Genomic DNA, 25,349 nt, shown 5'->3' on the forward strand with positions numbered 1-25,349 from the left:
ATGTGAGAAAATTATCCATTAGTGTCAGTGGATTGGATTATTAGATTTAAATCCTGTGGCTCTTCATTAGAACTCATAGCCTCATTTCATGTTTATCTTTTAATGGTAAGTTTGAACTGAAGATCTATGAAATTATATTTATCTGAAACAAAAGAGACAAAGAATTGGTATTGAGGATATCAGTGGTTCTCAAGTTAACAGCAAATCTGGAGGTCCATATTGTATGCTTACTCTACTGAAAGACAAATAGCACATCACTGATGAGATGTTTCCCAGGTCTTTATATCCTGCTTTTATTTTGTTTTGCTTTTAGCTTAACAGAAGAGAAATATTTAAAGAGTGGAGTAGCTAACAAATCGCATTTCACAAGCATCAAGAAAGAGGTTAATGAGGTTTAAAAATAGGGTTAAGTGGTATCACCATCACAGGAGCTGTGAATGTTTGTAGAAGATGCACATGAAAGAAGACACATTTTAATAGTATGGAAGATTCTCACTTTTATTTCTTCTAGCAGGCTAATGTCAGAGAGATGTTTAAATTTTTACTAGAGGTGCAAGATAAAATAGAACAAAGCCACATTTACTGGTTGCATATCTTTACGAATCAGGTGGCAGAGATCAATTAATACAAAAATAAAAATTTAACTATTTTTTAATATGTAATTCTCTTAGAAATATCTCTAGCCAATACATCAAAGTTATACATCAGTCCATGCCAGACTGAAATCAAACAGTTTTTCCTTGTGGACAGGCAAAATACAATCATATCTGTAGATCAATGCTTATTACATTACTTTGAAAATTAAACAAAACATAAATAATCAAGCATTCTATTCCCTCCACTTCCACAGAACTGGTAGTACCAATCTTCAGCTTCTTACAAAGACCTGTGGTCAAAATCTTAGTGATGTAAAATCATCCCTCCTTATTACAGTCACAAGCGTTATGTTTACTTTCAACAAATAAGGAGCTTGTTGAGTATTACCAAGGAAAAGTGTAATACTGCATGAATCTTTCCTTGCATGAGTGGAAGGAGCTGGTTTATTTCTAGTAGTTGGAAAGAGTCCAAGCTCAGCCAGTTGAGAGGAAATTTCTTTAGCTAAATTATTTTTGTTGAAATTTCCCTAAAGAAATTTAGCCTGAGGCAGTCAGTGAGTATGGAAAATTTCAGTCCAAACAGATGAAGTATGATGAACACATTAGCATTTGAAAATGTGATTTTATCATGAGTTGTGTCAGGCCACTTTAGTAACAGAGAGATCTTTCTGTCCCCCCCTGTAATACTGGTCTCCTTATAGGCATCAGTGACTGTTGTTAATTCCAGGCCTGGTTTTAATGGATGGTGTCCTTTCCAGTCTCTTTCAGACTAATTGAAAAAACTGAGTCAGTGTATTTATGGAATCCAGCATCATGAGAAACAGAATCTTTTTCACAAAAGACTTGTCTCAATGGTAAAAGCTGCACAAAGCCAGGCTTCAGAGTCTAATAGTTCTTCTAGTGGCTGGTTGTATATACACCTTATGGTCCTTATAACAGACTAACATATACACCTAGATAAAGAAAATTTCTCCTGGAGGGATTGCCTGGAAGGCAGATGGACTAGCACACTCTTCTGACTGTTATTGTTGTCTAACAGTTGACGATAAGTACAGACTAAAAACTAAATTTTAAAGTAACTTTTGCTTACCAGTTGAGCAGAAAATAGCAGGTTGGTATAGAATAGAAATAGTAAATGGGAGGCCTACGTGGGTTTGGAACTGTCAAGATCCCCTGATAGGATTGGGCAAGCTGTTTCATTCCAAGTCCAAACAACCTGAACTCCAGCTGTATAATTATGTTTGGATTTGGGGATTTTTTTTTTCTGCCCATAATATTTTGTTTGGCTTCTGGACTGTTTGGAAGTTAGAATTTCTTCTGCTGCCTATTTACTTATGACATTCAGTGCTGGCAAGGCTGGTGCATTTCTGAACTGTGGAATTCTCTAAATTCCCAAGGATATTTGAAAACCATCATTGTCAGTAATAAAGTTTAGATATTGTGGGTAATAAGAGCAATTTCAGTAATAAGAGGCTTACAGTGTATCAGTCTTGTGACTTTGCTTGAGAGCTAAGGGGTGGGTCAGCAAGTATGCGATATGAAGTAAAAAATATTTGTCCTAATCGTTAGGAAGATACATTAGGAAGATACAGCCTTACTAGTGGGATGTGCTCTAAAATCAGGGTTTCTAATTTACAGAAAATGCTAGTTTGCTTAGTATTTGGTTGCAAATGCAAATCTATTACAAAACTTTTCAAAATGCCTTATAAACTCAAGACCCTGGAACAGCCTACAGTTTCTGTCAGACAAATCACTGTTTTCACCACCAAAATTACCTCCTGTAAAGCAACAATACTACTTATACGGCCTGGCATGCACTGCATAATCAGAATACCAATCATGACTGGTGAATCCAAAAGAAAATAAGATTATACTGTCACACATGCATGTAAAATTAGCCACTTCTCTAACAGTAGGTGGAAGGGTTGCATAAGTGCTTCTGTAAAGTATGTTGGACATTGTTGTAACTGCCTGAGTTTAGTTGATCCCATTTCCACTAATTTGTTACAATGCATTTACTAATTAGTTGGTCATCACATACTGACAGTTTTTTCTCTCCCACTAGATGTCTCCTAAAGCACTCCCTTTACTGACCCAGAATCCCTGTTCTTCTACCAGTACTTCCTTCCTTCATGCTCTGCACTTGGGGCACAAAAACTTCAAGCTTCTACATGAGATATTGACACCAGTTTTACCTGAGTCCGAATATGAATCAAATTGCCCTTGTATGAGTGACTCAGCTTTTCCCTCACTTGTTACTTTGTTATCAATATAAATTTAAAAATGTTTTAATAAGATCGATCCAGTAGTATGACATAATCTGTACATGGATTGGTACCTGGTTGGTGCAGTTTACAAAAGAAAACTTAATAAAAGTACATATTTTTGAAAGATTTCAAAACTTCAGCCAAGCATCTCAAGGATCTCAAAAACTGGTCCACCATTTGGAATTAAGCCTGCTAAGTATCTGCATCTTAGTAAAAGTCTACATCCATATATTTTAACCCCAATTTAACCATACAAAGCTGGATGTCTCAACCAAGTTAATTCTGTTTATGTCTGATGAGGTACCTCACAAAACTTTCAGGTGGTTGTTGTATAAAACTGAAATTCATTCTGTGAGGACGTATTTTATTTGTCTAAAGCTCTAGTTAGGAAAACTGAGGGAACTTTTCCAGGACATTACACAACGATCCTTCATTAGAAGACTATAAACTTTTCTGAGTAAAAAAATTAATTCTGATTTCCATAGTGTGTAACCCCACGCAACGCTGTAAAAAATCCTCCAAAACTGGCTTGCACAGAGGCCAGATCTTTTACTTTTGTCATCCCTCATTAGTCACCAATATATTTAAATCTGTCTAAAAATTTCCACTGACAAATCCCATCTTTGAGGGCTTATGATTCAGCTGTAAATTTTTACTGTAAATTGAAACAGAATAAAGACTTATCCCAAGAGAAAATTATAATAGTATTAATTTAAATATATATTTATTATATTTTATGGTTTTAAGCTATTAAGATTTTCATGCCCCCAGCACCTTATGTGTCTGGGATAAGTTTTAAAAGAAGTTACATTTAAGATGAGCCTAATTGGTGGTACCCAAACCAGCCTAAACTGTGCTTCTCTGACTCGCCTCAGTTCTGCCAGATACACTGAGTACCATACCATATCTGACCCCCTATACAGAGGGCCTTAGCAGTGTGGATATTCAATTCAAATATTCACACAAATATTTGATTCCATCACCACTGATCTGGAGATGAAAGCCCTAAATTACATCTCTTTTAGCTGTTAGACTCAATGGTAGATCAGGGCTTTTCAAATCACCCTTACGCAAGAGCAAGCACCTACACCAATGCAAGGCAGCTTGTCCTCAGCTATGCTGAGCTGGGCAACCAATACTCAGCGGTTGCCCACAGCTCCCAACAGTCATAGAACTCTTTGGAGGAGCTCAGCATGCATTTCCCTGATCCCAGTCATCTGCTATTCTGACTGTCAGGCAGCTGGTCCCCTGCCTTTGGCAGGGTCCTACAGAGCTGAATTCACAGCAAAAATTCAGAGCCAAAGCTTTGCACAAAGGTAAGATTCTTAAGTGTGTTATGCAGCTGTTTTCTCAATGTCTGTACTCCATGGAAATTTGGAGCTGCTCCCCAGTGTACATGGAAGTTGCTGGAAATTTTCAAGGTCCTGTAAGCAAGCAAGGAACCCTGATTTCTTTAATTTTTCTCATGACGAATGTAGGCTAAAAATGTATTGCTTGACACTGAATCTTGCTTTCATCTGCTGCTTTTTGTTCCCTACGATTTATTATGTTTTGTAGTCTTTTTAATATATTCTGTAAAGTATCTAATTTTTTAGCACCATTTGTGCATCATATATAGATCTGAATTTCTGTTAATAGGCACAATTCACGTTCATTGTTAAAATCAAAGTCTTTTTTATTTTTCTCTTGCTTTGTAACTTTCACTGCAGAAATAAATGGTTAAAGAAACAAGGTCCACAATCGTCATAAGAATTAGATGCACTATTTCCCTTCCACACAAATATGTACATGTACAAAATTACATAAACCTTAAAAAATGCATTAAATTTCATAATTTTGAAAATGCCAACAACAAATAAATTTTAGACTACTTCATAAAAAATAACATGTTTCATCCAGCACAGCATGTCAAATCTGAGAATTTTGCAAAAAGATTTTGGGTAAACAGCATGTGTCTTTTTCAGCTAATAATGCTGCCTTTCCCAACAAATAATCTCTGCCTTATTTACTATTACTTGGTAAACAAATCCCCAGAATTTTAAGAAACATCAATGACCTTATCCAGAATTCCCTTAAAAGAACTTCCAAGCCTATAAATACTCTGAGATCATGAGTGAGAAGGAAAAGCTCCATTAGACGTGCAAAAAAATTAAACATCAAGCTGAGGAAAAGTAGCAGAGAAAACCTAAAACACCTTCTACTGCTGCATGAGCAGAGGCCCACATGAGGCTCAGCCACCAGCAGGAAGAGTGAATACTGTGTAATACTGGGCCCCTCAGTTTGTGGACTCACTGTGCTGTCTCTTACAGGCACAGGGTCGTAAGTCTTTAGTTAGGTGTTTCAGGGTATGCTGCTGGCACTGATGTGTGCTCTTCATCAGACCACAGCAAAAAACCTAAAGAAGACGACTTTCTTAGTAAGAAAGAAGAATACCTTTCTTATTAGTAGGTTTGAATTTGCAATCAAATACCAAAGACCTGAACTTTACCATTGTGTGATTTAATAAATTGTATCTGCTTTCTGTGAAGCAAAAGATACACTTTGCAATTGTGGTTCAACAGATCAGATTTTTAAAACAAGCATTTTGCCTTTTAAGTTATTTTGCAGGGATTCAGTTATTAGTCACTTTCCTAATAGCATGTACCAAACCTGTCATGTCTGAGCTGCACTCTGTGGGTAGGCTGTGTAAAGACTTTCACACCCCAGTAATGTGCTCTGAATTGTACCTCATGCAACCCATACAAGAGGGCATGTCCATGTCCTCCAGGAGCAGTCCACACGGGCATGACTCCTAACTGCCACATTAGATAGAACCAAAACTAAATACCTTTGTGAATCTGACCTTGAACATAAATTTTGCTATAGTAAACCCAGTAGCTTTCTTTGAGTTTCAGGATCTTAAATCTTCCTATTCAGTGATAAATGTCGACCTTAAGTATTTGTATATGTTGCTTATGGAAAAAGATGGTTTAATTTTGTTTTTAAGCCAGCTAATCATCTCTGTCTACTTTCTGAGCACTATGCCTTTGTAAATAGAGCACCACTGTCTAATTTTCAGTCTGCAAGCCTGAATGTTAGTAAGGTATTGTTGTTAGCATTAAGTAAATCCTTCTCTTAAAATGCAGGTCTGGAGAGTACTCCTTGCATACCACACCTTTTAAAAGCTTCAGTAATGTCTAAATCATGTTCAGGCCTGCCAGTACCCAGCTCCACATTTTGCAAAGTTGCCTAATGTCTGGGAACAAGGTTCAATTATACCAAGAAAATATTATAGGCAGACCTCTAGAAATATTTTTATGTATCCATTTTTCCAAGGAAAAAGCGATTGAATTGTGTAAGCTGCCCCTCTTCCATTTTATTGTAAGAATTCCCTGGTGCTGTTAGTTCACTCAAAGCCAGAAGTATCACTTTACACAGTTTTTCATTGTACTCAGGGGAAGTATATGGAAATTTTACAGCAATAAGCTACAAATGGGGAGCTGGACTACAGCCAGTCTGCATCCTTCTCATGCCCTTACAGCATTTTTGTCCAGCATTCAGCGTTCTCCACAGTGTATAGAATATTTACCCTGAGAGCCTATTATATTTGTTTTGGAAATGAAAAATGCAGTAAGTAGGTCTTTAACAATGATGTCTAAGCAGCACAACTGACGTTTTCTTTTTGTTTCAAGAAAAGTTCATTAGTGGAGTTTCTAAACCCATAAAATCAGATTTTCAATAATGTGCAGCTTTTCTGTTTCAGTTTATTCTTTTCTAAGTGGTCAATAATTACTGTCCTCGTGTAATACAACCTGATTATCATTGCATCTCTTGCACAAATTGTTATCATATGCAACATGAAGGTGTGTTAGCCTGACTCAGAGCCTCATATGTTTTTTCATTGTACATTTGTAACTGAAGAGAGGAGATAGCCAGAATAGTGTTATAATTGCTACAGGAATATAAGATAACATGTTATGAATATCAGAGGCATGGAGCCTCTCTTATGGGGACAGGCTAAGATAGTTGGGGTGGTTCAGCCTGGAGAAGAGAAGGCTCTGGGGAGACCTTAGAGCAGTCTTCCAATATCTAAAGGGGGCCTAACAGAACTCTTGAGAGGAACTTCTTACAAGGGCATGTAGTGACAGGACAAGGGGGAATGACTTTAAGCTGAAAGAGGATAGATTTGTATACCTATTAGGAAGAAATACTTTACTGTGAGGGTGGTGAGACCATGGAACAGGTTCCCTGAGAAAATGTGGATGCCCCATCCCTGGAAATGTTTAAGTCCAGGCTGGATGGTGCTTTGAACAACCTTGTCTAGTGGAAGGTGTCCTGCCCTTGGGGGCTGGGGGCTTGGAACTAGATGATCATTAAGGTCCCTACCACCCCAATCCATTCTGGGATTCCATGGCAATGAATATCCTCAAGGAATGAAGCCTATAAGATCATAGGAAAATTGCTGGTTTAGACTTCTCAAGGTATGATGAAACATGCATCAATAACATGCATTAATAGCAGGCAAATGTATTTCATCCTTCGTATACTGAATATGTACGTGAACATAGCTCAGTTAAGCACCCCATTCACTCCTCAGGGAGTGGTAGCTCCATAGAAGATAGAATTTTACAATTGAAAGTATCATATATTCCATAGAAACAAGTGGAAGTTGATTTCTTCCCAGTGTACGAAATTCACTGTTGAGCAGAAGCCTGTAGAGATTGTCTTTATAATGAAAACTTTGTTTTCATAAATTTCATAGGTCTTAGGTGGGAACTACTTTATTCACTTACATTTCAGACCTCTACATTTGAGCCAGATACTATGTATGATGCTCACAGTCGGTGGAAAGAAGTTGATACTCTAAAGACAAGATTCAGCTGTCCAATTTTAAAATCAAATTTAGGGTAAAACAATTAACACTAGAGACCCTATTAACCCAATCTCTTCTCTGATCATAGAGGGGGACAAAAATGATTGGTTCTGATAGGACTTTTTACATTATAGATTTCTACATTTAGACAAATGAATAAGGCCAGTGGAGCAATGGCAGGAGGCATGGTATAGGCACAAAAAGAAGTGGTACCTGTTTGAAATCCAAAGACTGTCACATCATAAGACCTTACCATAATGCCATGCCTCCTACAGCTTCTGCGTACAGCAGCCCAAAGCTTTGCTCAGGATAGATGTCAAACAAACTTGAAATCAATAGCAGAACTTGGTCAGAGTCACACTTTGAATTAGAATTGGTTCCTAGAAATCCATTCCCAGGAGCTTGATAACACTTTGATGATTTAATAGGATAACAGCAACAAGATCCTAACATGTCTTGAGAGGTAATATATGAAAATAATGCCATGATAATTAATTATTAAAACAATGAGAAGCTCTTGCCATATCCAGGGCTGAAATAAAATTCACCATACCTTTTTTCTGTAATGTATTCTAGGAATAGCCATTTAATCTTTCTGTGCCTCAGCTCCCTATCTGTTCAGTAAAAGGCCAATATTCTATTTCTCCCAATTTCTGTGAGGTCAGAGTGAAAGTCTTCGTTGCAAAGACTCTATAATGATTTCATAGAATCAATCATAGAATCACAGAATAGCAGGTTGGAAGAGACTTCAAGTCTCATCTGGGTCAACCTGTCAAGGTAAAATGTGACCTAGACTAGATGCCCCATCACCCTGTCCAGCCAAATCTTGGAAGTGTCCAGTGCTGGGGAATCCATCATTTTCCTGGGGAGATTATTCCAATGGCTGATCTCATTGTGAAAAAAATTCTTCTTGTCTACATATCTTTATAGTTCCTAACACAATGACAGCTCAGCTGGGATCTTTGCGTAGAGTTGGAATATACATAACAGTGTACAAAACCCATACTTAATGAATGTCAGTTCCTCACTGTTAACATACATATATATTACAAAGTTGGAAATACTGCATTTTACGTAAATGTATTTCTAGAATATTATTACTACTACATATTCTTCTATTGCAGTGTCTACAGACTATTTCTTAATTTAGAGGCTAACAGCAAGCATATTTGAGATTGAGAATTCATGCTTATGGCTCTGTGTTTCTTTTACAGCATGTGATTGGTAACACCTAAAATTATACTGGGAGCTATATTTCCTGCATCTTTATACAGCTTTAGAGCTATCATCACCACCAGACGGGACACAAAGATTTTTGTGTAACTACAAGATTAACAGATGGGGAAGGGAGGAACTGATTTTCAATTATGTATATAAAGTAATGTATTGTATATTCCATGTTTATTTTTAATATGACAGAAACATTCTGAAAATTGTACAAGATTTTCACCAGGTTACTTTCTAATACTCTAATGCTCTAATACATAAAGTGTTTTACCACACCAGTCTGTGTGCACTCATTTTTCGTGATGATTCTTCAGGAAGATGTGAACTTTCGACCTCCCACCTTCCCAACACAGGGTCTATTCATTAATAAAAAAAAGAAAAAAAAAGAGAGAACAAATAGCTTACACACATGTATGCCTAATACACATCTTGGTGGCAAAAAGCACTTAATGTGCTAGCTGCTCAAAGCTGCTCAAGAAGGCAACCCAGCAACAAGAAAGCTTTCAATGAATTAATGTGGAGCTTTTGTTAAGTTTGTTCTTTAAAAAAAAAAGAGTGTCTTAGAGGTATAAAATACCAAATATTCACTAAATGTGATATTTCATGTTTATGTATGTCATCAATCCAGTTCTTGACATTACAGACTCATGCAAAAAAATACAAGTGGACAGATATTTCACCAGGGACTATGATGACGTATTATTTTTTTTACAATTTTGGGGTTTTTAAGTTTCTGATTTTTTAGTTATACTTGGTGACCACAGAGCACTTTTCCAGACTGATTCTGTGATTCACTTAAGTTTGAACTCTTTCCGTGTCTGTCTATACAGCCACCACAGTTCTGAAAAAAATTTAAGAAGTTAGGCTCTTCATATTTGCCACTGACAGTCTCATAAGAAAATGGGCCTTTGATTTCCACTGACTTTAAGGGGTTGATGACCAAATTTATTCAAAATCGGTTGAGATTTTGGACTATAAGACCGGAAGGAGCAATAATTTGTTAGAGTAAGGCAATAGTTTCTTAACCAGCAAAGATGCAAGCAGATGATGAACTTTGCAAATGTGAACTCCATTTCTGTCTATGAAGAGAGACACAATACTATTTGACACACACTAACTTCATGAAGCTACTGTTAACTATGCCTGTTAAAAGGGAAGATATCACTGTTTTTCCATAAGGGAAATTAATTCTTGATTGTGCTGTGTATCAAATCTTCAAACCCTTTCACTTTACTGTGTACCTGGGTGTAAAGTGAAAAATAAATTGATGGAGAACTAAAAATAAGTTTCCTTCTTCTAGCCCACTGACACTGACTCCCCTGCTCTTATATGAACACCAAAAAATGTCAGCATACCAAAACTGCATCTCAAATTGACTGGTAATCACCAAGATGTGTGTTACATATCCAGATTGTCACTTTCTACCGAGAAATGTGCTGTCTTTTCCACAAATAACTGATATTTCAATCCAACCCTACATTCTGGGCTCAGTGCAGTGTTATAATCCAGATAATCATAAATATGAAGTACATTTGATCAAAGCCACTTAAAAAAAAAGAAATAAACACTGTTTTAGTGTCTTTTTGCTCACTTTAAAATGGCTTAAAATATATTTGGGGTAAATTAAAAAAAAATGTGTTTTATCAAATCTGTGGTCTGCTGCCTTTCCATTGTTAATAGGCAAGCCAAAACTTGCTGATTTATGCAACATAAGCAAAAAACTGAGGTCAAATTTACATTTCATAAATCATAGAACAGACCTGCAGATGCCAAACTGCAGAATTCTACATAATCTCTGCAACTTCTAAACTATGCTTATTATGACACATAACAAATAATATCAAGTTGTATATAATTTTTAAATTGACTGTTTCTCAGATAGTAAAAATATCCGTAGACAATGAGCTTTGTAATTTCCTTTGTGTTGTACTCTGTTAAAGAAAGGTGCTCAGTCTGGGAATACCATACTGTAAGTGATAGCTCTAACTGCTGATATTATTTATATCCCTGACTTCAGCATGTACATTTGCCAAAAGACTCACTCAACTTCAAGACAGGGCCAAAACTTGTAAACCCCAATCAGACATAGCTGTCATTCTCTGACATGAATGTTAGTGCTGTAGATCAATGAGACTACTTGATCAGTGTAAGATACTCTAGACTGTGTGCCAGTACAGTATCAGCAGTGGAGAGAAGTTAGCACAAAGTAAGCTAAAAAATGTGAAGCCAGATGATGGATCTACCGCTCCTCTTGTGCACATGTTGACCTGCCCTGTTAGGCTGCAGTACATCTCTGTAGCATTTAGTGTAAATTACCAACACATTTAAGTCCACCTTGTTCACCTAACAGAAAATCCTAAGGGTTACAATCTTTAATTTCCCCTAGAACCAAAAAATTGGGATCACTGATACTTAAGGGTCAATCTACCAATGTATGCTAAGAAAATTTCCTGCACCTCCCTTATATGTGATCTGGAACACACATGTAACTGGGACATCCATGAGTGACATCTCCTCCATCCCTCCCTGGCTCTCAGAAAGCCATACCTATAAATCTGTCCTCTATAGCAGTCAGTGTATTCGGTTCCCATGCAGGAAACTAACTGCCTAGGAGCTTTATGTGTTAGCTCAGTTAGTGCCTGCCTCAGGGTGAAAACTCCTACTGAAAAACTATAGTCTACCATCGAGATTCTGAAACTTCTCAGGGCTTCAATTGTCTAAGTCATTATGTAGAGTTGGACTGGAAACTTTATCCATTATCAGCTTCCTGTGAGTTTCACTTTTGTGAATGTTGCAAATCATTCTTTTTTTTTTTTTCTGTTTTATGAAATGCCATAGAAAAGCTTGCAAAAGGAAAAAAAAAAAAAAAAAAGCAAAACCCAAAAAACAACCAAACAAAAAAATCCTTCTCTCGCTCACAAACCCAGAAAACTTGATACACAAGCTGTGGATGATTAACCTTGGTCTCATAATCCACTATCTGATTTGTTGGTCATTACATATTGGATTTGTGGACTCACTAGCTGACAGTAGGCACTAAAAGGTACGCACTGGTGGCTTTTTAAGCATGGTCTCTGGTATAAGAGACACCAAAGGTCAATTAACAAAACGACTGCTGAGCTGAGATAGTGATGATGTGAAGAGAAGTTATTACCTTCTTAGGACATGAGGGAGTCTTCCCTGCTAAAGCACAGTAATCTATATAGACAGGATGGCCTAAGTCTGAACAAAGGCAAAGTAGTGCCTTGAAGCCTCAGGACATCATTTCCCTTGTTCTCAAATTCAGTACTAAGCACTGGAGGCAAGGTTGAAATGTTAATGCAGGAGGTAAAGAGGGTCTCCCTCATTCTCTGGCTTGTCTTTCAAGGGATCTTCTCCCAGATTTCCATTTGAATTCTGGGGAGGAGATACATCAATACAGTCTTTCAAAAATAAATGAGGCCACAGGCACCCACTGACTACACTCTATTTAAAACTCTCTTGTAATGCTTTGGTTTAGCCAGTCTATAGGTTCTTGTACTGTATAAAATCCCTACTGAGTAACACCAGTGTTACTTAGAGAGGTGCTATATCAGCACTGCAGGGATCCCAAAAGTCATTGCAGGCCAGCAGGTGACTGACAAACTACCAGTAATGATCCATTTGCTACATACAGGTCTAGATAGAGATGACACAGATACACAGATAAGACAGAGGGAAAGATCTGGAGATGATAGAGATAAATGGTGACACTGACAGTAGAAGAAGGAAAATCAGAGAAATCAGAGTGAATATTTAAACAAATATATCTGAGATTCATCTAGGGAGAAGCAGCAGAGTCTAGCTGCTCAGACACTGTTTTATAGGAACCCTGAGACTAAAATCTTGCAGTAGTAAGCAAGTGGGTTGTGAAAGCAAATGCAACCACCTGAGATCCCTCTCAGTGCTACAGGATTTAGGGGTCCTGGGCTCAAATATCTTCTCTATATTAGAAGAACTAGAAAATTACTTTGAATCCAAGCTTCATGTACAAATTCCTGGTACCCAAAAAATAAATATCGTACCCCATGTCCATTTTTGAAAGAGTAGGTCTATGCATACTTACAGGTATGTTTGTTGGTTTGGTTTTTTTCTGAAAGGGCAGATTATTGCCTAAATGTCCATAGAACTTTGTACTGCATTAACTCCAATTAATCAAAAAAATCTTGTCATAATCATTACAGACAATGCTATGCAAAGTCCTACAGTCAGGCATTGCTGAAGGCACCACTCTGGTGCATGCTACTTTGCATTCATGCCACTATGAACTAAAGCAACATGGGAAATTCTTTCAGAATGGCTGAAATATTTGTCAGCTCATAACAAAAAATCTTGCCTTTTTCTAAGACAGGATTTTTTTTGCATCACATTAATAGTAAACGTGACTTATGAAGACAAGTCATCATAAATATATGAACTATGTGACTATGTTTTAGGAAATAACTTTCTTCCTTTGCATATATTTACAGTTCTAGCTTAAATCCAGTAACTCCCCACCTCCCTTGAAAATTAGTCTGATGATGCAAACTAGGTCTGGATTTGGGGGGAAGAGGGGAGAGATGGGGAATCAGAACATGTTAAGTTTTACAGGTTGATCCTCCAAAAGTCACCCTATCTCCCTAGAAGCTATAGCAGGAGCCAAGATTAGCTCCATGATCTTTAGACAGTTTAACGTGAGAGATCCTATGAAGTCCTCTACCTGTAGGAACCTGACAAGTTCCTTGAATGGCAAGTGAACCAGTTACCATTGGCTGTGTATGCAGTATAGGAATAAAATCCTACTCTTATCAGAAATGGGTTAACTTCTTTACTTTTAATTGGGAGAATATGTTTTTTCTGTAAAGAGGCAAAACAGAATAAAAAGTCTAAAACCCAGAGGAGCCTGGCTCATTTACATTTGACAGCCCCAACAAAAACCTCTTCACATCAGAGGCTGAGTTCTTCCTTAGCAGCAAGACTTGACACCTGACTGTAAGAGCAGGGGAGTTAGGAGATAAATCCTGTTCCCTGCCAAAGGTGACCCAGGGATGTACAACAAAACACCCAAGAAACATCAGTGGACATACCTACTGTGCCCAGACAGCGTTCTTGCCGTGGAAGCAATTGGATGGATGGACGGACGGATGGATGGATGGATGGATGGATGGATGGACGGATGGATGGATGGATGGATGGATAACCAGAGCTGTTGTCCTGAGGACTATTCACAGAAGGGAATATGGTGCTCTTGGCCCATTTCTAATATCCACCTTTATGACCTGTGGAGAGATGCTGTTACAGATGTCACTCAGTGTTACTTGCTTGCTCAGATGTTTGCCTATGTTCTTGGCTCATCTCTCTACCACAACAGCCTTGGAGGACAGTAATAACCTGTGTTTGCTTGAACCATCTGTTACCGAGTTCAGAGTCCTGTTGTCACTAAGGCTGTATCTCCCAAGATAAAGTTTTTTCTTAGCTTTCCTGTCTCCTAGTACCAATATGAGCTGAATCACAACCAGCTTGTCTGGCATTGGAGCAGTCCGTCTCCTCAAATGGGAGGAATTTTCTCTGAACATACTTACAAGTCTTTTTGTCACATTCTAAGTACAAGCAGTTTACTAAATTTTAATTATACAGTCCTTTGGCAACTGCACTTAAAAATGCACTAAAAAAAAATAACTACCACCAAATTTATTTATAGAAGTGAAAAGTATCAAGAGGTTATCATCTCTGTTTAGTAAGTCCCATACATGCCTGGCAGACAGCAAAGCAGAATGTGTGTAGTGGATGGTTTCTCAGATATGTCCTATTTCTGAAGAGCTTGCCTGCTCTCACAAGATTGTGTGTTACTGACATTTGACAATCTCGTTGATTTAGAATTATTTATCACCTGCCTTTTAAAGCAATGGCAAGTGCTTTCTAGCAATGCATAGAGTCATTATGATTATTCTCCTGCTGGTTAATTTTAACAATACTTTTCACAACCATAAATCTTGCAGCTAATTTGTACACTCAGATGAAAGTTATAATGATCTCATTCAGAAGGTTGTTATGCATCTCCATATTTATACATCTCCAGTCTTCATACACATTCATGGGCACTGTGTTTGTGTAACTGAGGGTATTCAGTGGTTTGCCAGTTAATAGCATTCCTGAAGTGTTTCAGGCAACACACAGTGTAGAGATTTGCTAAAACTGATTTCCAAAATCTGTTTGGTTTTGTGGGTTTTTGGTGGAAAAAAATATATTGGGACTTGATTGTTTTTTGGTGGGGTGGAATATAACAGGGAGTTTATTTTCTTTGAAAAAAACCTAAACAGTTAACTCCATGCGCAAACTTTAGCTTCTGCCATGCCCTACCCTTGGCTTATTAACTCTTGTTTACTGAGAATTCCAATTCCTTTTCTTTTTTTTTTCTTTCTTTCATGGACTGTCCCTCTTCCCACTGTTTTCATTATCACATCTCCATCATTTAAATTTGCTTCCAATTAAAGAAAGGGCTGTAAGCCTACAAAGAGCTGTTAGCCTAATGATAGAGATTTTGCCAATTGTGGAATCAGAACTCTCATTCAACCACAAATCTGGTAATATGACTTGACAAGAATTTTCCTATTTATTAAAAAGGGTAATTTTTAGTATTTTTCTATGGTTATCATATAATTCTGTGATTTTTTCATGTGCATTGGTTGAAGCAGCCCACTGCCTCTGCAATCACTCAGGTAGCTCAGATTTTGTTGTTATTATATTAAACCCTAGTTTGAAAGGGATTATTTTACTTCTATTTCAGTTCTACGATACTTTCTGATGAATCTTCCTAAAGCGATTCTTGCCAGAAGGTTGTATAATTCCCCTATGATTCAGTATGTATTCCTCCTTCTTTACAGCTTACCTTTTAAGTTGTTTTTACAAGTTCTCTAGATACACCAAAGGGTCCACCATTTATCTACAAGTCCTTTTAAAGCATCCTCAATATTGTTCATTATCATCTACTCTGTGCTTGCAGTTTTTCAGATAGCACAAAATTTGTTGGTTTTTCATATCTCTGTCATGTGTCATCTCTTTTCTCCTGCTCCCGTCTCCTAAATTCTGTAACAGAACAGATCAGCTTACAAACCCTGCATGCTTTACAGCAAGGAGATACTGACACCAGTCAATTTTAAATACTATTTCCAGTTTCCACAGAGGTCAGGATGGCAGTGACGACCTTGATGAGTGCTGCTTCTATTGAATACTAGCACATTGGGAAACCTGAGCCTTCATTTTCTTTCCACACTGGATATACTCAGACAAACTGTCACAGCACACTCTATGACATGGAAACAAAGAACACAGAAATTAATGAACACAGTGAAAGCAAAGTCTTCCTAGGTATCCAGTCAAATTCTTCTTGTTCTTGTAGATGGTAAAGAGTGAATGTTTTGTTTGACAACAGTTGCTGTTTTGGAGAGTAAAAAAAATCAGGGCAGGGAAATTATTAAATCAACCCATATCAATTTTCCTTCTTTAGTGGATTTTTCTGTTTGGTAGCCAAAGTAAAGGTCAGTTAAGCAACACGGTCCTACTTTTAACCTTCACTTTTGGATTCTTGCAAACTGACTTTTGCAAATCCAGGCAGACCAGATAGTGTGTGGTAACTTGTTTCTGCTCAAGATTTTTGCAGCTTCATTTGCTCCTCCACTGTTTGTTCCTCAGAAAAATGAAGCTTTGAAATGAGGAGACAGATCAGAAAATGTACAGGGTAGGAACATGGGCTGGGAGATGGATGAAACAAGCCCTCTCCATTGTACTGTTTTCAGTCTTAAGGTAACGATGTGTCTTTCTTTAAAAGCATGTTCACGATACCACATATAATGTTTTCGAAGTTCAGATGTTGAAATTTTAATGTATTTTGTTGGGTTTTTTGAATACTAGAAACAATATTTGAAACATGTTTCAGTATGGTTCTAATGAGGAGTAAATGGCTACAATTCCTTATGTGATTCTTATTCAGGAATACAGAATTACTATACTGAGTAATTGAGGAATACTTTTAAGGATGGGAAATAGAGCTTCCCAGTTAACTATTTAGAAAGTCACTTAAGTTATCTTTTCAGATTCAAGGGATCAATAAAGAATTTATAATTCAACCCTGTGTCCGAGTTTTGATTTCAGTTCCCTCCAGAGCTTTTTTTTCTTTTCCATACTGCTACCTAACTTTTCCTGGCAGGTATTTCCCCTGGCCTAGGGTTCTCAGCAATCATCCTGGTTTCCAGTGCTTGGAGAAAAGTCTGCAGGAGGAAGCGCCTAATTGCTCTTTACCAGCACTAGCTGGTTCTGGTAAAAGCATCAAGTCTCTAAATCCCACTGAAAGTTGCAAGCTTTTTTGAAGGAGTTTGCAAGAAGTGACCAGCCTCAGAATAGGCTCATAATGCTAGGACAGGGAGAAAAATGAGAGAGGATACTTTATCTGACTTTTCAGTGTTCTGTGGGCTCTAAATTAAGAATAAAAGAAAAACAGTCATGGAAAGCTGACTCCGTGGGAGGTCTGAGTGAAATAGCCCATAGCAGAAGGCAGAAGCCTTTCAGGAAATGTGCCATTCCATCTGCATTAACTCTAGCCTCTCTTGAATTATTGTTATTAAGCTCTCTCTCACTGATAAAATGAGCTACTAAAAGATTGTTTTGTCCAGGACCATTCCAGGAATGGCAGTGCAAGCTGTTGAAGGCTCTTGTGCATACAATGGTGCTTCTGTGAGAAATATATGGTATAACACTGGTGGCATTTTGAAGTGTTGTTTAGCATCAGAGTAAAGGTTTACACAGCATACATAATATATAGCTCTGGTTGCTAAGTGCCTGCTGCTAGTGCTTCCTGACGTCAACAATGGCTGCCATTGTTTAGCTAACTTAAAATCTTTACAAATATAGCTGTGAAATTATTTCCTCAAATGCAAATTGAACAGCCCTAATAAATATGCTGAGCTTTTCTGACATATCAAATTCCCTTTAGGATTGCAGGAAGCTGAAGAGGTTTGTTAACATAACACTCAGTGCTATTCAGACCTAGTGAGGCAGGAGGAGATTTAAAAGTACTCAACCTGGACTGATTGTGTTCCTGCTAAATTCAGTCTCCCATTCACTTTAATGGCCAAAATAGAAATCACTTAGTAGCACACACTGAAGTGATGCATCTGATGGAGAAAGTTCTTGAGAGTTGCCCTATAGAGCTAACCAATACTTGCTCATAGCTGTGCCTTTGGCTTTGAACCGTCAAGGTTTTGTTTTTCACTTCTCTAGTTTTCCAGTACCATTACCAGCCAATCCTTTTAGAAAGCAAACACCATTTGGTTGGTTTGGGATGGTGCTTTTCTGTTGTTTGTTTGCTTGTTTGTTTGTTTTCTAATGCTGTGAGAGAATATGATAAGTTTCCATCTGAAAGGATGTTCCTCTGACTTGTTCTTACAAAGCTCTCTCATTTCTTGCTGCGGGTGTTTGATATTCAGCAAATAAATGTCATTGGGTAAAAAACATTTTATAGAATAGAATAGTTTATAGAGTGCTTCATCCACAGATTCCTCTTGATCAGGCAGTCTGTAACAGATCCCCACAGTAATGTCCCCCATGGCTGTTCTCCCTTTATCCCTGACCCACAAACTCTCTGTGGACTCATCACCTGTCCCCAGACACAGTTTCATACTCTCCAGCCTATCCCTAACATAAATAGCAACTCCCCCTCTCCGCCTGCTGGGCCTGTCTTTTCTAAAAAGCCTGTAACCTTCCATTCCAACACTCCAGTCATAGGAGCTATTCCACCGTGTTTCTGTGATGCCTGTTATAGCATACCCCCATAGGTGTGCACACATCTCTAATTCCTCTTGTTTGTCCCCTATACTATGGGCATTTGTATAGAGGCATCTGAGCTGAGCTCCAAATGAAGCTGGCTCATTGGCTGGAGTGGCTGGAATATCTCTACATTGCTCTGAGCATTTATTATAGGTGCTGGCAACTGACTGGGTGTGTTGGGATAGAATGATGCCCCCCTCCCCCAACACATCTAATTCAAAGATTTCTTGACCAGATGGGCAAGCCTCCTACCAAAAAACACTCTTCCTCTTTGTTGTCAGACCATTTTTGGATTTTTTTTTTTTTAAACTTCACCTCCAAAATTCTTTTCAGATTTGTCCAAGATATAAAGTAAACAAATGTGATTTGGGATCCTGCTGTTGATTGGAGAGGGTGATGGAAGAGGAGAAAAGGAGACAAAAGAGAGTATCCTATTTGCAAGAACATGTGTTTTACCTTTTTGCTTTACAGTGCAAAAGAAACAATGAATTATATATGAACTAAGCACAAGAGCTATACTACAGTCTGCAAAAACTATTGTTTTCATACTTCTTATTCTTTTCCCTCATACAAACATATTAGGCACAGTCAAAACTGATGATTTTACTGCAAATTACTGTGAAGTGGGACAGAAGGAGGTTTTCACAGTAAACCTTCAGTCTGTCCTGTTGTACATTTTATGGGCACAGCTTTTTTACCTACAAAGAACTTATTAAATCTAGATTTTGAAATATTACATTTAAATAGATTGACAGTATTACTCAGTAGTGAATCTTCCATACTATTTCTTCCCATAGAATAGGTATTGAGTTTTATCACTCCTGATCAAGACTAAATCTCCTGTTATCATAATGACAGTGTTACCCCCAGAGTTTAGTCCCTCAACTCAATCATTTTATTCCCGCATCTTAAGTCCTTGGGGTTTGTAGCAGCTTTTTATACTCTGCTTCTTAGTAACATAGTCTGCATTATTTTATTTTATTTTTCAAAAAGGTAACACTATAATAGTGCATTTTTCTACAAACAAGACAAGTGGAAAAGTGTACCAGAAATGTGCTGATGGAGGACATAGAAAAGTCTCTTCTCAAAAGATTTAGTCTTGGAGGTGAGGTCTGTCTTCACCAGTGTTACCTCCTTTGCCACATGCAACAGCCACATAGTTACATTCCATGGCTGCCACTCTGGTTCCTCTGCCTGAAGTGGCAATTCCCTTTTAAGTTAGCAATCACAGCACTACAACCAGCAGCACTGGTGCAGACAAGCCGTACAGATAACGAATAGCTGTGCTTGGGTGATGTGTGTGATGCAAAAAAAACAAAACAGCATGGAAAAGGGTGTATGAAGTTTAGATTTCATTGTTCAAGTTTACAGGTTTTGGTAACAAATCTGCCCAAGGATGTTGAGCTTTGTCTGTACAAAAGCACCATCTTTAGTTATCATATGTGGAGCAATGCCAGTCACAGCACAATAAAGAAAATCTTTAAAAAACAGCTCAGTGTTGGTAATGTTTGTGAAGCCGGTGGGCAACAGTGCTGCTCTTGCACATACACATCCATACTTCTGGCAGCGTTTTGTAGTGTTGAATAATGTTCTAGTCTCACATCACTGAAAGCATAATTTATCTCATCATATTTCCACAGATTTAGGCAATAACATGATTTAAATAGCATACCACATCATCTACAATTATTTCTAGTTAGCTTTACACTGTTTATTTCAAATGATCCTTAGAATAAGATACTCTCTATATTCCCTTCTTCTTTCTCTGAAACAAAATAATTCTGTATATCCAAATTTGGATGTGTTTGCTACTGATGGAAGTAACAATAAATACACTAAGCAGCAACATATGCTTTCTTTCAAGTGGAATCTTATCAAAGCCATAAAATTCATCATTCATAGTCAGTTTTGGACTCATTTTCATGTATTTGGAACTTAAAATATTTGTGAGGTTTTGTTAACTGAAAGCCTAGTGGAAGCTGTTCACATGCGACTTCTAAAAAAAAGTGGTTTATTTTTTAGAGTGCTTAGAGGGTGAATGTCAGTAATTCTTTAGGTCACTCTGAACACTATGAATGTGTGTCTGAATCACAACAGATTGTCTTGGTATTAACCTTGGTATTGTCTTGGATTATAATCCTCTGGTTTTTAATAGGAGTGTTATAACAAAGTGGAAAGATGTATTCCAGAATTAAAGTTAGCAAACAGGTTCTCTCACCAGGAGCATATTTTGTTTGCATCTTTAAATGGATACTGTCAAATTTGCTGGAAAACTATTATATCTTGAATAGTTTCCAAGTCATGTAACTATAATTAACTTGTAAAAGAGAGGGCTCTGATGAATAAATCATTTACAGTAGAGAAATAGATTTCTTCTAGAGCAGTTCCTTAATTAACATATGGATTTCTATAAAAAGAAACCATATTTCCTTAACTTTCAAAGGAAAGCATTGCATCCTTAACAGTCAAGAAAATAGTCAGTAAAAGAAAGAAAATCTGTTTGGGTTGGTTTGTTTTTTTCTTTTTTTATACATACAAGCAAGGCAGCCTACAGCTTTGGTGATAATGTAAGAACTATTTCTCAAAAACGGAAGCACAAAAGAGAAGTCAGTGTTGGGGCTGCTGTGATTTTGAAAAGTAACCAGTTAGTTACTGCTAGAAAATACCAGCTCCTCTAAAATACCTAAATAGTGTAAGCTTTACAGGAATTCTGCCCATTAACAAAAAAGGGAAAAACACAGAACCAGCACCCTTTTAGGACAACCATTCTTCCGCCTTATGTGAAATCTATAACCTTTCACATGAAAGCCATTTGTTGAATCTTGCCTTGCTCAGTATTAATGATTCAAGCCTACAATCATCAGATAGTTGTTTATACGTAATTAACAGGCATTTCTTCTCATGATAGAGTTCACAGCTAAGAGATATGCATTGCCCAATATTGCTATCTAGTTTCCCAGGTGGTGAGCAGCAGTTCAAGGACATGAGATAAAGTCTATTTATCTATACAGCTTCATTTGTGCTCCTTGTTGATATGTAGTGTGGGCAGGTGTTAGTCTTCCGAATTCAGGGACATGTTACATGGCCTGCATAGCAAACCTACAGAGGAACTACCTATTTTATAGAAGCAAAAGCAATAGGAGTTGTTCAGCTACTAAGCCAACATTATACTGAAATGCCTATTTTTTGTTTGTTTCCTTGAAAGCCTTTGTAATAAAACTGCTTTAGGAACAGAATTGCCCCTGATATGGCCCTCTTTTCCAATATTCTTGCAATCATTAGGATTTTTTTCAACATTATCTGTTTTGTTTGCTTAAGGCTTTGGGGGAGAGTTTCTTGGTGGTTCAGAATTAGCCTAAACAAAACAGAAACTGACTTCTGTCTACTTTGGTGGTTTTGCTAAGTTAAGAACTCATGAAACCAGTGGTTAGCTACATTTTTGTATCCTTCACTTTAGGAAAAAAACTATTCCTTCATAAAACACTGGGTTGTTTTTTTTTTTTGCTGATGGAGGTTATGATCCTTTAAAGGCTCATATATTAAGACTCCTACCTTTGAAAGTAGCTATATTTCTGTTCCTGTGGTTCATGTGGTTGTCACTTCAGTATACACCTAAATATTATCTTGCTTTACTGAAGGAAGTAACACCGCAGAGAAGGGGAGGTTGAGCTATGGATACCAGAAATTGGCCATTAGCCACAGCAGTTTATTAATGTTTATTTAGCTATCTCTGAATTGCCTTAGCCATTAGGTGTATGGTTTTTATTAGATTCACCTGCAACACATATGGAGTTGAATAATTCAACCTATTCAGCGTATGGGTTTGTAACAATAACACAGGGGAACAGAATTTAGAAAGATAACAATTCCTATGTAACTATGCAGGTTCATGTAATTTTGGTTTTTGCAATTTTGGCAACCCCATGTCTGCTTCCTTCTGTCACCAACTGTAAAAATCAGCCTGTCATTAAGGATCTCTCACATACCTGAAGGGCCCAAAGCTTTGGCTATTTAGGATAATTTTATTTTAATAAACTACCTATAAAGATGTTTTGCTATTGAAGAAAAGTTAGAATCGTAAAGAAAGACCACCTCTCCTTTAAAATTTGTCTTAAGAACAGCTTTCATTTTTCCATATGTGTTCTCCTGGCCACTTCCAGTTTATGAGTGCCAGCTGCAACACTACAGACATAGAAAGTAGCACATGGGATTCTTATAGCATTATAGAATCATAATCATAGAGTCATAGAATAGTTAGGGTTGGAAAGGACCTTAAGATCATCAAGTTCCAACCCCCCTGCCATGGGCAGGGACACCTCACACTAAACCATGTCACCCAAGGTTCTGTCCAACCTGACCTTGAACACCACCAGGGATGGAGCATTCACAGCTTCCCTGGGCAACCCACTCCAGTGCCTCACCACCCTAACAGGAAAGAATTTCTTCCTTATATCCAATCTAAACTTCCCCTGTTCAAGTTTTAACCCGTTACCCCTTGTCCTATCACTACAGTCCCAAATGAAGAGTCCATCCCCAGCATCCCTATAGGCCCCCTTCAGATACTGGAAGGCTGCTATGAGGCCTCCACGCAGCCTTCTCTTCTCCAGGCTGAACAGCCCCAACTTTCTCAGCCTATCTTCATATGGGAGGTGCTCCAGTCCCCTGATCATCCTCATGGCCCTCTTCTGGACTTGTTCCAACAGATCCATGTCCTTTTTATGTTGAGGACAACAGAACTGTACACAATACTCCAAGTGAGGTCTCACGAGAGCAAAGGGGCAGGATCACCTCCTTCGACCTGCTGGTCACACTCCTTTTGATGCAGCCCAGGATACAGCTGCCTTTCTGGGCTGCGAGCGCACACTGAAGCCGGCTCATGTTCATTTTCTTATTGACCAACACCCCCAAGTCCTTCTCCACAGGGCTGCTCTGAATCTCTTCTCTGCCCAGCCTGTAGCTGTGCCTGGGATTGTTCTGACCCAGGTGTAGGACCTTGCACTTGTCATGGTTAAACTTTGTAAGGTTGGCATCAGCCCAACTCACAAGCATGTCAGTGTCCCTCTGGATGGCATTCCTTCCCTCCAGCGTATCAACCAAACCACACAGCTTTGTATCATCAGCAAATTTGCTGAGGGCGCACTCAATTCCACTGTCCATGTCACCAACAAAGATGTTGAACAAGACCGGTCCCAACACTGATCCCTGAGGGACACCACTCATTACTGGTCTCCAGCCAGATATGGAACCATTGACCATAACTCTTTGTGTGTGGCCATCCAGCCAGTTCTTTATCCACCGAGTGGTCCACCTATCAAATTGATGTCTCTCCAATTTAGAGACAAGGATGTCATGTGGGACAGTGTCAAACGCTTTACGCAAGTCCAGGCAGATGACTTCAACTGCTCTACCCTTGTCCATCAGTTCCGTAGTCCCATCATAGAAGGCCACCAAATTGGTCAGGCAGGATTTCCCCTTGGTGAAGCCATGCTGGCTGTCACCAACCACCTTGTTGTTTTTCATGTACCTTAGCATGCCTTCCAGGAGAATCTGCTCCAAGATTTTGCCAGGCACAGAGGTGAGACTGACTGGTCTGTAGTTCCCTGGGTCATCCATTTTCCCCTTCTTGAAAATGGGGGTTATATTTCCCTTTTTCCAGTTGTTGGGAACTTCACCTGACTGCCATGATTTTTCAAACATGATGGCCAGTGGCTTAGCAACTTCATTTGCCAGCTCCTTCAGGACCTGCGGATGATTTCATCAGGTCCCATGGACTTTTTTATGTTCAGATTTTTAAGATGGTCTCAAACCAGATCCTCTGCTACAGTGGCCCCAAGGTCTTCATTCTCACAGTCCCTGCATCTGCCTTCCAAGACTTGGGTGGTTTAGTCAGAGCCTTTGCCAGTGAAGACCGAAGCAAAGAGGTAAACGCTGCTTAGTCTGATAAAATGTCCATACTTTAAAACTAGGTACTTAAAGAGGATACATAACCCTTACAATAAATACTTCTATTTGCTGGACAGAAACAACCTTCTTGGATGAATAAAATGTGATGAGTTGTACAAAACTTACTCAGTTTCTATATGTAAAGAACATGGAATACAAACAGTGACAGACACAATTAATGTAATCCAAGGAAAGCACATAAAGAGGAGATACTGGTATTTTTAATGTTCACATGAACGAAAAAATTTTGAAGCAAACTTCTCAGTATATCCCTAGGTTCCCATACACAGCTCTTACAGTCTTTGAGCACTGACCAGCTTCCAGCAGTAAGCTTGCAAATGAAATCTGCAATGAAAATCTGACTTTACTCCCCAAGGAAAGATACAAGTTAGAGCAATAAAACAAATGCAAAGTATTTCTGGTCTTGACAGTGTCTTGAACCACCAGCATCCAAAAACAGAAGACAAAATATTCAGTACCCATGAGCAAGACTAATTAAGTAGGTGAAGGAGGTGGCAGAGCAGAAAGGATACCCACCATGAGGAAACCACTCTTTCACTTATGGAGCTGGAGGAGTGCCAAAGCTCTGCTCTGTCTCTGGAAGTGCACAGGTTCTCTCCAAAAGTGGGCTGCTTCATCATTACC

This window comes from Neopsephotus bourkii, unplaced genomic scaffold (genome assembly GCF_033783945.1).
Source record: "Neopsephotus bourkii isolate Nb327-2 ecotype Australia unplaced genomic scaffold, CSIRO-AGI_Nbou_v1 NB_53, whole genome shotgun sequence".
NCBI lineage: Eukaryota > Metazoa > Chordata > Aves > Psittaciformes > Psittacidae > Neopsephotus > Neopsephotus bourkii.